The 12590-nt window shown below is 45.7% G+C and overlaps 2 long non-coding RNA genes across 2 annotated transcripts in view; both read left to right on the top strand.

Annotated features, from left to right (window-relative positions):
- The window catches only part of LOC109301266, a 7007-nt gene extending 3531 nt beyond the window's left edge, over window positions 1-3476 (top strand). Inside the window, exon 3 of the long non-coding RNA XR_002098491.1 lies at window positions 1800-3476. This is a non-coding gene — a long non-coding RNA (uncharacterized LOC109301266). The remainder of the gene's footprint in view (window positions 1-1799) is intronic.
- A 4583-nt stretch (window positions 3477-8059) lies between these two features.
- LOC109299321 overlaps window positions 8060-12590 on the top strand; it is a 20145-nt gene continuing 15614 nt past the window's right edge. The window contains exon 1 of the long non-coding RNA XR_002097815.1: window positions 8060-8148. This is a non-coding gene — a long non-coding RNA (uncharacterized LOC109299321). The remainder of the gene's footprint in view (window positions 8149-12590) is intronic.

Genomic DNA, 12590 nt, shown 5'->3' with positions numbered 1-12590 from the left:
TTGGGATTACCTTCCTTTGGGCTTGGAGGATTGTCTCCTTAAGGAGCGACCACTGTACTTGGACACCTGGCTCCCCTCCCCTCTGGGACCTCAGCACTTCTCCAACTATCCTCCTTAGCTTGTTGAAGTTTGCCCTCCTAAAATCTAGGGCTGCTGCCTTACTGCATGCCTTTGCCACCTTGCACTGGATGGAGAATTCCTTTGTGCAGACAGCCGACCCCCCCACCGTCTCCCCTCCCCTCCCCTCCCCTCCCATGGGCTGCGCGGCAATGCCGCAGCAAAGGGGAGCTAGCATTTTATTTTTAGTATGTTTTCTTTTCTTTTTTTTCTTGTAGGTTTTGTGATAATGCTAGATTTTGCGTTTTCTGTGAAATTTTCAAAATCATAATTTTGGTAGGTTCCTAGTTATAGGATACAAACAAAAATAGCATTTAACTTAAGGTCTGTTATTCACCGAATAAAATGAAACATGGCATAGTAAATAACCAATCAGAGAGTAGCAGCAGCACCAACTCAAAGGCCTGTTGCTGTGCCCAAACCCTGGTCTCCCTCTGACTGCGAACAGACATTGACTTTGTGCTGCCATAACAGTTTTCATGGAGGTGCAAAAGCGAGTGAACAGACATCACACTTTGTTGTGTCACAAGTGCTTACATTTTGTGGCATCAACAAATCCAGTAATAATTTGTGCTGCTGTTTTGTGGCCAACACCTATTCGCTTAAGGTGAGAGAGGGTGATTCTGCAGGGAAAGGCCCCCTGTGTTGGGGCAGGGGAGAATCCCCTTCAGGGGCTTTGCCCAAGGTGCCTCTATAAGCACAGAGGAAGGAATTCCCAACTCCCTGGGCGTTTGCAGACTAGGTTTGCTGGGGGAATCTTTCTGCACGGGATTCAACCACAGAGGGCGGAACTCCCTCTGCTTGCATACGTCTCCCTGATCCTGGGTGCAGCAGTGCCAGAGAAAAGTGCTAGCCCCAGTGCACCTATCATGCTGCTGTACCCTGGGTCAAGGCACAGTGTGCAAGCATGGAGCAGGAAGACCCCTCTGAGAGTTTTTCCTGCAGAAAGATTCCCCTGGCATGCCCAGTCTGTAAGGGAAGGGGAATCCTCTTGGGGGTTCCCCCCTCTATACTTTCAGAAACATCCTGGAGGAATCCCCTGCAGGGATTTCCCTGCACCCCCCACATGGAAGAAACCTCCACTTGCAGAGGGGCACCCCAAACCGGGCGTCACCCATAGCCCTTTTCCTGCAGGGTCAGCTCCCTGAAGCCCCAGGAGGAGCAGAAGTCCTGCCCTGCAGGAAGACAGCCCCAGCAATGTCTGTAGATCTTATCAAGCTGTGCTGCTACATATCATGGCACACCGCCATCCAAAAGAAGACATCTGAAAACAGTGTCTGAGTGGCCAACTTAACTAAACATAACAGAACAGAATAAAACTTAGAACACAATTTAAGACAAAAACATAACCTGTGCAGAGCATTGCCCTAGATGCCTATGCACACACAGGATGTGCTGTGCCTTGGCTCCAGGAATGTCTAGGGCAGTGGTTCTTGTGTTGAGGGTTCAGTTTGCAGAGGCAGGAGCCACGTTTACAGAGAAGTTTCTTTATTTCTGCTAACAGCATACGCACACAGGTATCAGGCTGTCCCTGCAGCGCTCTCCAACTCCACCTACCTCTTAGAGACATACAATCCTCACATCACAGCTTTCCAAGTAAAAACACAATGCATTTTAATCAGTAACAAATCTGCAATAATTCAATTTTTAATAAACTAACAATTTTCAATCATTCTTTGCAGTGCCTTTGGCAGTCTTGCAGATCTAACCTACACAAATCTCTCCCTTGCCCCACAAGGTGCAGATGGCTTTCATGTCAGTGTTATTGCTCATCTTTCTCATGGGAGCTCAGAGACCTCCCCCAAATCGAGAAGCAGCCCCAGGACTGGAACTTCCCCATCATGTCTGAAATTGCTCAGTATGATGCGGTCTGAGACCTTCTTTCCTTGGCTTATACCTTTGTTAACATTGGCCTCTTTGGGTTAAAGTTTTTCACACTGACCATCTACTTCAACTCAAATGGGGTTGTAAAGTTATGACCAAAAATATTCGGCTGCATCCAAGCAAGAGGCTATAGAAAGATTATTTTTTTCCTTCTTAAAATATTCTGTCCTTTGTGTCTTAGAAAATCTCAAAAGTCCTCTACTACATTGGAGCAGAGCTTTGAGATTTGGCTGAGGGTGGTGCCTTCTTTGGGAGATGCCATTTTCTGTCCCCAGGAAAAGCTCCGTAAGTGTGGCCAAGCTGACCAAATTGGTCCTTTCAGAAAAAGGTGGTATATCCATGCTCAGTAGACATTTGGATCTTAACAGGTTATTTTGCTCCAACTCATATCCCCATTGTCCATACTCCAGCTTATAGGGACATGCTGTTTTGTCAAGTCAGGGAGGTTCTCCTTTTTCCATTAGTATAGTTAGAATATTTACCTGGGAGGGGTAAGATCCAGGTCAAAAACCCTCCTGTGCCTGCGGAGATTCAAACTCACATTTCCCTCCTCTGAGGAGAACGCTCCAGTCAGTAGGACATATGCTATTTTGCAGTTGGCTCCTGTCAAAGACTGAAGCTAGCCCACTCTGCACAGAGGTGTGTACCAGCAGGCAGTGTGTGTTCATCTCCCTGGCAATAAAAGGGCTGGAAACCAGGTCTCCCACAACCCAAATGGCTGCTGTAACCATTTAGATATTCAACTTTTCCTCAAGAATAGTCAAGCAGCCCATCAGTATGAACATACTGTTTAGTAGATTTACATGTCAAAATATGCACATCTATAATCATTTGCTACCTTTTCTTCCATTGGGTAGTGATAGCTCCAAACAATACAAAGAATGAGAGCACCTTCTTAATCAATCACACCATCTACAGCCTCATAGGCAGCCAGACAGCTACAGAGAAAACCTCTAGCAGTGCATCTTCATTAATTGATCAGAATGACTCTTGAATTAGTTTGAGCTATCCATCTAACCAGAGAAGCTGCTTGGTAAGTCCTTAATGGGCAGAGAATTGGAAGGGCTCTTCTGCCAAGCTTACCAAGTAAAGTGGTGGAGCAAGGAATGGGGTCCATGAGTTTGCAGTCCCTCAGTTGTGATCCAAAAGTAGCTTTTGTAGTGTGGATGTTATTTGTAATCCCATTTCTCAGGGGTTTTGCCAGTCACTAGTTGCATTTGGTACAAGCTTCTGGGTGTTTTTCACTTTCCTCTGCAGCACTGGGGTATAATTAGAAGAACATGGTGTCTGTTCTCCTAGCAGCCTGGCTTACTGTTTCTGCATAGACTCATTGTAGGGCCAAGGAGGGAGAGAGAAAAAGCAAATTCATAACATGTAGCAGGCTTCCCTTTTGGAGCTTGGGTTAAGTCCCAGGCTTGAAATCTTGCTGTTTTGATTGGTGGAGCCCAACCACCAATCAGGAGGGAGCAAAAGGAGTTAAATCACACCCCTTTCCTGAGGGGAGGGGGAGAGGAGCTCCCCACCCTCCCACCTGATTGAAGGCAGCAACACTCAGGTCTGGAAGACTTCAGGGGCAGAGCTCTGGAGCATATAAAAGGAGCTGTGTGCCCAGCATAAGGAGAGCACGTCTAGGACACAGAAAAGAGAAGAGCGGGGCTTAGAAGAGCTGAGGAGAGCTGCTCAGCAGGGCCGAAGCAGTAGCCTAGAAGCGCCCCTAAAGACTTCCATTGGCGGGGAATAGAAGACAGCTCTCTAGCAGCTAGGCTCTTGGTGTGCAGCATGGTGTCCAGCCCCTGGGAGCTGCATGAGGCAGCTCAGGTCTCCAACCTCTGGTGTGCAGCCAGAGACACAGTGCACAGGCTGGTGCACGGTGTAGGACCTTTGGAGCGCTTGGGTGGCTCAGGTCCTCAACCCCCAGGATAAGGCTGGGAGCTCGGTGGAAGAGGCGCTGCACAGAGGGTCAGGGAGCAGGCTGAGCCTGGTGCTGCACGAGGCAGCCGAGGCCTCTAACCCACAGCAAAAGGTTGAGTCCAGGAAGCCAGATGGTGTTCAGGCTATTGAGCCAGCAGACAGGGCCAAGCCAGAGGCCCCAGAAACGCTGCATAGCAGAGCCCGGTTCCAGGGAACAGTGACTGCCCTCGAAGCCCACCGCAGGTGAGAGAGCAGCTTGGTGCAGAGGACGAGGGCCACCCTCCAGGCCTGAGAGTGAGCTGCAGGGAAAAGAGGATTCCCATAGGGGAGGGGTAGGAGTAGAGTCCTAGGGCTCTGCTGGGACCCCCTGTTGCTATTATTTCACCTGTTATTTATTTGTGGCTTATTTATTGTTCACCTATACTTATATATAGTTTATCCGTTGGCTATCTATCTTTATTTTGGGGTTTATCTGTTTCAAATCAGATATTTACCTGTATCTGGAACACTGGTGTAAGGTTTTATAGCATTTACTCAGAGGGTATTGTTTATGTTATTTGTTTAGATATCCTATAAATATATATATTGTACGTATGTTTATATCCATGTTCCTTTCCCTTGTGACAATTTAATGTAAATAAATGTGTATATAGTTAAGTCCCCTGACTGTCCTGGCCTGGCTCTATAGGGACAGAGGGAAACTGAGTGGTGTGTAGTTCCCCCACAGCACACCTGCCAGCTAACAGTCCCCTTCAATTCCGGAATTACCTGGGTGACAATGTATAATGTAAAATCTATAATTTAAGAGTAGATGTAGAACAAAACTGTTGATAAAGGTTTATTTTCTGAAAAAAAGTTGCTGTTGCTCTGCTTTTCAAATGTTAAAGACTGTACAAAGTCATCACATATAAGGAAAGAGTAAACCAAACGTGATAATCCACAGCTGTCAAAAATACAGGTATTATAGCCCTCAGCAGGAACCTGGACTTTTTAGCACAGGGTGTAAAATTAGAGATGGTTTCAAATATGGTAAATGTTTAATTGGAGAATTCCAATTCCTGAAAGGTACATCTTTGAGTGGTTTGGTACCCATTTAAAAAAACACATCCAAAGGAAAGAGCTTTTTCAGCTGTAGGTTGGAATTGCTTTTAAGGCCACAAAGAGAAATAGAAAGAGGGAATAGGAGCATCTCAGAACAGCAAACTCCTTGCTGGATGTGAAAGATTCAGCTTCATATTCTTGCTCGAATGCATATCTCTACAGAGGAGATCATCTCCAGCAGGAAAGAGTGATGGAGACCTGGCTAGGATGTGGGGGAAATGGTACACGTGGGGCCTGATAGACTAATTTAGGATTACATTCCAATTCAGTCCTGGAGAAAGACAATTACACATTACAATGAACCTCCAATAAGAGGAGGGACCTTTTTTTTAACATGGTCCTGACGGTACAGTCTCCTGTCTCAGGGTCATTCTGTGAAATTAAGAGGTATATGCCTGGGTTCATTTTCTCTACAGCTCCTCAGGGGGAAGACTTCTAGCTCTTAAGGCTTACAGAGTCTACCGTTTTTGTGGTGTGTGGCCCTCTGAAACAAAGTTACGGATCTTGCTGGGCCCCAGAGTGTCTTTAATATCCACTCCCACACCTCTTCTGCATTGTGAAGGCACCACTATCCCTTCACAGATGCAAAACTGAAAACAGTTATTCAACCAAAGAATGTTTTGTTCTTAAGGCAGCTAAAAGCCCAACACTCAGGAGTCGAACAGAATACACTGCACATGTTTGGACACATTGGCTAAGGTGGCTCTTGACCTTGGTAGCTCAAGGCAATGCAGTAGCTAGTGAGCTTGGGTAAACTGCTAGGCAGTGTCTGTTCAAATCTGACTGATGGAGGACATGTGAAAAATTAAGGTGCCAGGGTAAAATCCCCCTCTTCCGGGACCTACTTAGAGGAGGCGGAAGCAAAATGGAGTTTGAGCAGGACAGAACATTCAGAAGGAATAATTTTGAAAAACTCATATGAGTGCTTGTTGTGAAGGAAGGGAGACCTATAGAAGTAGAGGAGTGTGGGGATTTGGGATGGGGAAGTGAAACAGACTTGAGTTCAGACAAGCAAAGGCATGATTGTGGGGGGCAGGTGTCAGGTATAAATGTTGGTTTGAGGTGGAGGTGACTATAAGCCTCACAGTCGCCTTCTCCTGCATAAGCCTATTTCCTACACATGCCAAACTAAATGTGGCAGGGAAGTTTTTCTGGGGGCACCCCTCCGCTGGCTGCTTTCAAGGGCCAGGTACAGACATTACACATATAACTATTTAAGTGACTGAAAACTGGTCTATCCTCATAACAGAACAGAAGTTTGGGGCACATAAACTGGTTTAAAAATGGTGGACCCCAGTCTAAAATAGACTTGGGTTGATGAGGTATCAAACTTAATCAGTTTAGGATAGACCGGTCTATTGAACTTCTATACCAGATTCCCTATTGATTCACATTAAATTGCTGTCCCCCAGCATCTGAGGCCCCTTTGTGTCTCTCGCCACTGGTCCCTTCTCATGGGGAGATGCACTAGCACTAGCTGTTGCTTGGCTGCTCCAGGCTGTCACAGACTGGAGCCAGGACAGATGGAGGCAGGGTGGGGGAAGCGGGGAAGGAGATCTGCACTGGGCAGCAGGGACAGGGGGGCTCTGTAGAAGGATGGATCGGGCCCCTCGGCTGCCACTCATGCCATGCTCTGAGGGGCCTGATCCTTCCTTCTTTGGAACGCCTGGACCACTCCTCGTTGGCTGCCAACACACTGTGGACCGTCCCCCACATCCAGCCGTAGTCTTTCAGGACAGCCCCAGAGAGGGCCACCATGCCACACCTGGTAGCCCACTTGGCTGGCAAACTGCAAGGTGTGTGGGAGTACTCCCTGCCTTCTGGTCTCTGCCAATGCAGGCATCTGTGTGCACCCCGATCCCCCTCCCAAAGGGTGAACATGTGTTCTGTTCGCTCCTGATCAAATCTATACGGCTTAGAGAGACCTGCGAAGGTTTGATCAATTTTGCTTCAGGCTTTTTGAATTTCTGTACCTAGCCAAGGTCTCTGTCCCTGGCATGCTTGAGCTCAGATATGGGTGGGCCTCAAGAGCATCTCCCCTGCCTCATGTGAATGGGCTTGGTATACGTGAGAAGGAGCAGGAGTAGGCAGGCAGGGTATCTGTGAGAGCAGCCTCCGTGGGAGTGCTGGGGAAACATTATAGACATACCTAGAGTGGCCTGAACCCTTCTCCCTGGTCCTCCTCCCAAAAGCCAGAATGTAGAAGGCAGGTCTGAAGGCAGGTGAATATTAAAACCTCTGAAAACTAGGAAATACATAGTAAAAGTGCACAACAGCCTGCTTGCAGTATGTGGGGAAAGACTGACATGAAAGTGGGGGGAGGCCTGACTGGTGAGTGAGGGGTATGGCTGGGGAGGTCAAGCAAAGGTGGGACAAGAAGTCCAGCAGGAAAGAATGCAGTGGGGCCATGGAGCCAGGTTGGTGGTACAGCTTTGGCTAAAAGCTGGTATGTGCAACCCTCCAGTAAGCTGTTGCTGCATGCAATATCAGTGCAGCAGAGGGCACCAGATAGCAAGGAGAAAGATTTTGTATGTTGACAGCTGAAATGGGATGGGAAGAGAACACTGAGATGGAAACGATGGCAGGGGGCAGAGAAAGGGAGAAGCAGCCTACAGATGCCTGAAGTTACCATAGCTACCTCAGAATAAACAAGAATTTGGGACTGGAATTTGCCTTACTGACCATGCCAGCTGCTACATCCTGCAGACATTTCAAAGCACAGCCATAATTACCATTCCACTCTAACAAATTGCACTGGAAGGGGGAACCATAGCAGTCATATGGCACTCTTTATCTCCTCTGCTTTAGCCACTCTGCTGTCTATATTGGACAGACAGGGTGACTCCTATGTATAAGAACGAATGAACACTGATCTGACATAAATTCTAGAAGGGCACACAGGGCTGTGGTAGAACACTTTAACCTCCTTGGACATTGAGTCACTGACCTTGGAGTGGTTGCTCTGAGACAACCCCTTGGCCTAAATTGAGATTATGGATTCTTATCCCATTTCCTGGATTAGCTTTTATAACCCCTTCTCAGCCTCTTGTGGGCTCAGATCAAGTGTAGCGTCTATGCTTACCCGGCAAGGGAAACACTGTGACCACTGAGGCGGTCTTCCTAGTTGCACCTGGGGTTAATACCTGCGAAAGTAATGTATAGTAAACCTCCCACTTAGTGGCTGGAGTGGCAAGGTCTTGGCCACTTTATGAAAAGGGGAGACTCCTCCATAGATTGCTCCTGTGGCCATGTGGCTGAGGGCAAGCAAAACTTGGGGGCCCTTAGCTTACAAAACCAATGCTATGCATCTCTGATTTGGTTCATCTATAAGGTGCAAATCTACCCTGCCTTCTGCCTGCCTTCAGACTAACAACAGCTAACTATCTCTCTCTAGTCTTTATCTAGCCACAGCAGCATCTCAACTGTAAGAAAAACATCCACAACTGTGTAAATCATCATGTACGGCTACCCCAAAACATTTTCTTTATTTTTAAAAAACTTGAAATATTGATGACAACTTTTATTAATACAAACTAATGTTGCTATGAGCTCTCTTGCAGTTTCCAAAATGTTGATTTCAGTCCCAGAGTTCTGAAAACCAAGAAATCCAAATATGTGCCCACAGCATCCTAGCACCATCCACACTAAAGCGAAGCGTCAGCCCCCAGTCCCGTCTTTTATGATATGTGCTTTAACATAAAAAACTTAAAAGCCAATTCCGGTCAATATTTACTCATAGCTTGTCACTGTTTGATAGTCATGTTGAGCAAGTCCACTTAAGTTTCCTGTGGAGCCTTACAGTTGTGCAAAACAGAAAGAGCTGATTTAGCTGTGCACAGTGTTTCTACCAGTAGCTAAGGAAGTGTTAGGAATGATGTTGTAGCTGTAAGGGTCTAGGAATTCCATGAGAGGCAAGGATTTCTTAGGGCAGTATCTTTTATTGGACCAACTACATAGTTGGGATAGAGTTAGACTTTAATAGAGTTAGATAATAGAGTTAATAGAGTTAGGTAGAGTCTATGAAATACTTGCCTCTAGCAGTAGTTAGAAATTTAACTGCTAGTTTGACAGTCTAATATTTCTTCTCCACTGTATAATTGTTCAGTCTTCTTGTATAATTTGTTTTAATCTCCTGGCATGTAGCAGAGCTTCTTTTTGGACAGGAGAAGTTTATTAGATTTTGAAACTAATGCTTCATAAATTTCTGAAATACTGAGCTGTAATGCAGCATTTTAACAATGCTAAAAGTGATCATCTCTTGGGTTTTTTTCCCCTTTTAAATCAAGGTTTTTGTTGTTTGCATATTTTTCAGTATGCATTGTAGAGTTTTGATGGGGTTTGCTTGGGCTGAGAATAAGCATTGAAATGAGTCATTAATGGATCAGGGACTTTTATCTTCTCACTGCATCTACATTTCCATGACAAAGAAATCAGATAATGTTATTAACTAACTGCAACATATTAGTATTCTTTTTGAATTTTTAAACTAAAAGGTAGCCTATGAATGAAAACATCAGTTTACTCTTTTCCATCATTCCTCAACCATAGACCAAAGGCTGTCAGCAATCTCATGTGGTTTAGACAAGGTTGAAATAGATTAGATATTTGCCATTTGACTGTATCCCATTTGTTTACTTATGAACTAGATTTTTGATTTGGCATCACACATTTTTAAAATATTTTGATAGATACCATGCTTTCCAGAGCTTACAAAATTGCATATTAGACTAATACATTTTGAACATGATAAAACCATTAAAAAGATACTATCACAATTCCTTAAATATGCAAAATGATTTTTTTGGGAAAAAATATGGTCATAGCATTGTTCATATTCTTATATTTCCATTTTTAAGTTCAGACATTAAAATTTATTTTTTTACTATCCAAAGGAAACAAAACTCCAGAATGACAATACTGTACACTATAGAGGTGTGTTTAGGTCAGAACTCATCCATTTAAGTCTGGATCCATTTCCTGTAAGGTTTCACCTTTGTCTGGGAAACTAATTCCTGATAAATTTAGCACCTGTGACTTTAAGAAATCACAGGCTTCTTCCACAGTCAAGCTCTTTAGCTGCTCACTCCAGCTGTCTTCACTAATTCCCTTAGGTCAAGGGTGTCAAATGCATCCTGCCCCACAGAAGGATGAATGGTCCAGGACCAGTCCATGGGCTGGATGAATGGTATGGGGCTGGCCCCATGGGCTGGCCTGGGCCTACAGAATGGCTGTTCCCACCCTCCCTCAGTTCACCCTTTACATCCTGGATCCAGTGCACATGGTTCCTGCTCTGACTGATCCAGGACCCATGCTGCACATGGCGCAGGTCCCAGATCTGCTGCAGCGGGTGCCATGTATAGCAGTCCCAGACAGACCAGTGCAGACACCACATGCAGCACAGGTCTTGGACTACCCAGAGTGTGCACTGCATGTGGCACAGTCCTGGAACAACTGGAGCAATTGCCATATGCCGTGCATGTACTAATGATGTGCACTGCAGTCAGTATACCACAATTTGCACTGTGTGAAGTATGTGGGTCAGTTTCCTAACTAGATAACCATGTCCAGTGGGATCACCTTTACTGTGGTCAAAATCAACAGACCAATAAATTTCAGGAGCTGGAACATCAGGACCCTCATGGACAATCCTAATAGCGAATGTCCAGAGTATCACATCGCAGTCATGTCTCAGGAACTCAGGTGACACAACACTGATGTCGCTGTACTGAGCAAGATCCGGTAAGTGGGAGATGGGCACCTCAAAGAACAAGGAGGTGGCTATATCTTCTTCTGTAAGGTTAGACGGGAAGGAGAATGCTGATTCACTGAGCTATTTTTTTTTGCCATCAAGAATGAGCCAACTCATTGAGTTTCTTTTCAGAATTAATGAGCACCCCATGACTTTCCATATGAAATTAGCAGGGAGCCAATATTCCACTGTCATCAGCACATATGCCCTGACTCTTGATGCCACCGATGAAACCAAAGATTGCAAAGATGTCCACATCACCTGAACTATGCTAGAAGCTGACAATTGCTGGACTGATAACTAATTTGTGCACTCGGTTATGTCATTCAAACTGGCTCCCAAATGATGACTGCATCAGAAGCAATGCTGACAGAAGATCAATATTTAAGGACTCAAGGACCCACTCAAGCAAGACTTCTTCCACCAGTGCTGCAATGAAAAACTGGTGAATTCCAATCAACAACAATGGGAGAATGTCAGCAGTGCTTCGGGTGCTTTCAAGTCCATCATCATCAGTGCCTGCAAAGAGACCCTTGGATTCTGTATCAGGAAACATCATAGAAAGTTAGGGCTGGAAGAGACCTCAGGAAGGCATCTACTCCAACCCCCTGCTCAAAGCAGGACCATCCCCAACTAGATCGTGCCAGCCAAAGCTTTGTCTATCCAGGTCTTGAAAACCTCCAAGGATGGAGATTCCACAACCTCTCTGGGTAACCTGTTCCAGTGTTTTACTACCCTCCTAGTGAGAAAATTATTCCTAATATCTAACCTAACCTTCCCTTGCTGCAATTTGAAACCCTTGCTCCTTGTTCTGTCATCTGCCACCACTGAGAACAGTTTAGCTTCATCCTCTTTTGAACCTCCCTTCAGGTAGTTGAAGGCTGCTATTAAATCCCCTCTCAGTCTTCTCTTCTCCAAACTAAATAAACCAAATTCCCTCAGCCTCTCCTCAGAAGTCACGTGCCCCAGCCCCCTCACCATTTTTATCACCCTGTGCTGGACTCTCTCCAATTTGTCCACATCCTTTCTGTAGTGGAGAGGCCAGATGTGGCCTTACCAGTACTGGACAGAGGGGAATAATCACTTTCCTTGACTTGCTGGCAATACTTCTACCAATTCAGCCCAGTATGCCGTTAGCCTTCTTGCAATAAGGGCACACTGTTTGCTTACGTTCAGCTTATTGCCCACTGTAACCCCTAGGTCCCTTTCTGCAGAGTTGCTGCCTAGCTCGTCAGCCCCCAGGCTTTACCAGTGCATGGGAGTGTTCTGTCCTAAGTGCAGGGCTTTGCACTTGTCCTTGTTGAACGTTGTAGTTGGGCCCCTTTTTCATGGCTTGACCAGTGCCGCATACCCTGTTAGAGAGTACGCTACCTTCTTGGGATGCTTGCCCACCATGACTTGATGGTATTAAGGTATAATTCTATTGGGGGGAAGAAAACAAGCTTCTGCCATCATGGCTTTCTTTCTACTAGCCCAAAATAATCACCTGTGTCCCAGACCGAGTCCTTATAGGCCTATAACGGGGGTCCCCTACACCCCCACCATAGCTCCCTGGGTTCATTAAGGGCTCCTGCTGTTAAGGCTTCACAGGCAGGAGATAAACACACTACCTTTTTGGTTGACTTCCAGGAACTCCCTGCAGTCCATCAGTCACAAAAATTCTAATATTATAAAAGCCTTAATCTGTCTGTCTGTGTGTCTGTCTGTCCATAATGCTTTACCCACGCTTTGATTGGCTGACAAACAGCCAATCAGAGTACGAAGAAGCATTTAGACAAGTGGCAGCATGCTGTCCTGATGGCGGGGACACAGGACATAGAGGGGAGGA

This window comes from Gavialis gangeticus, unplaced genomic scaffold (assembly GCF_001723915.1).
Source record: "Gavialis gangeticus isolate Ggan-Ray unplaced genomic scaffold, GavGan_comp1, whole genome shotgun sequence".
Classification (NCBI taxonomy): domain Eukaryota; kingdom Metazoa; phylum Chordata; order Crocodylia; family Gavialidae; genus Gavialis; species Gavialis gangeticus.
This window is presented reverse-complemented; position numbering and strand designations above follow the sequence as displayed.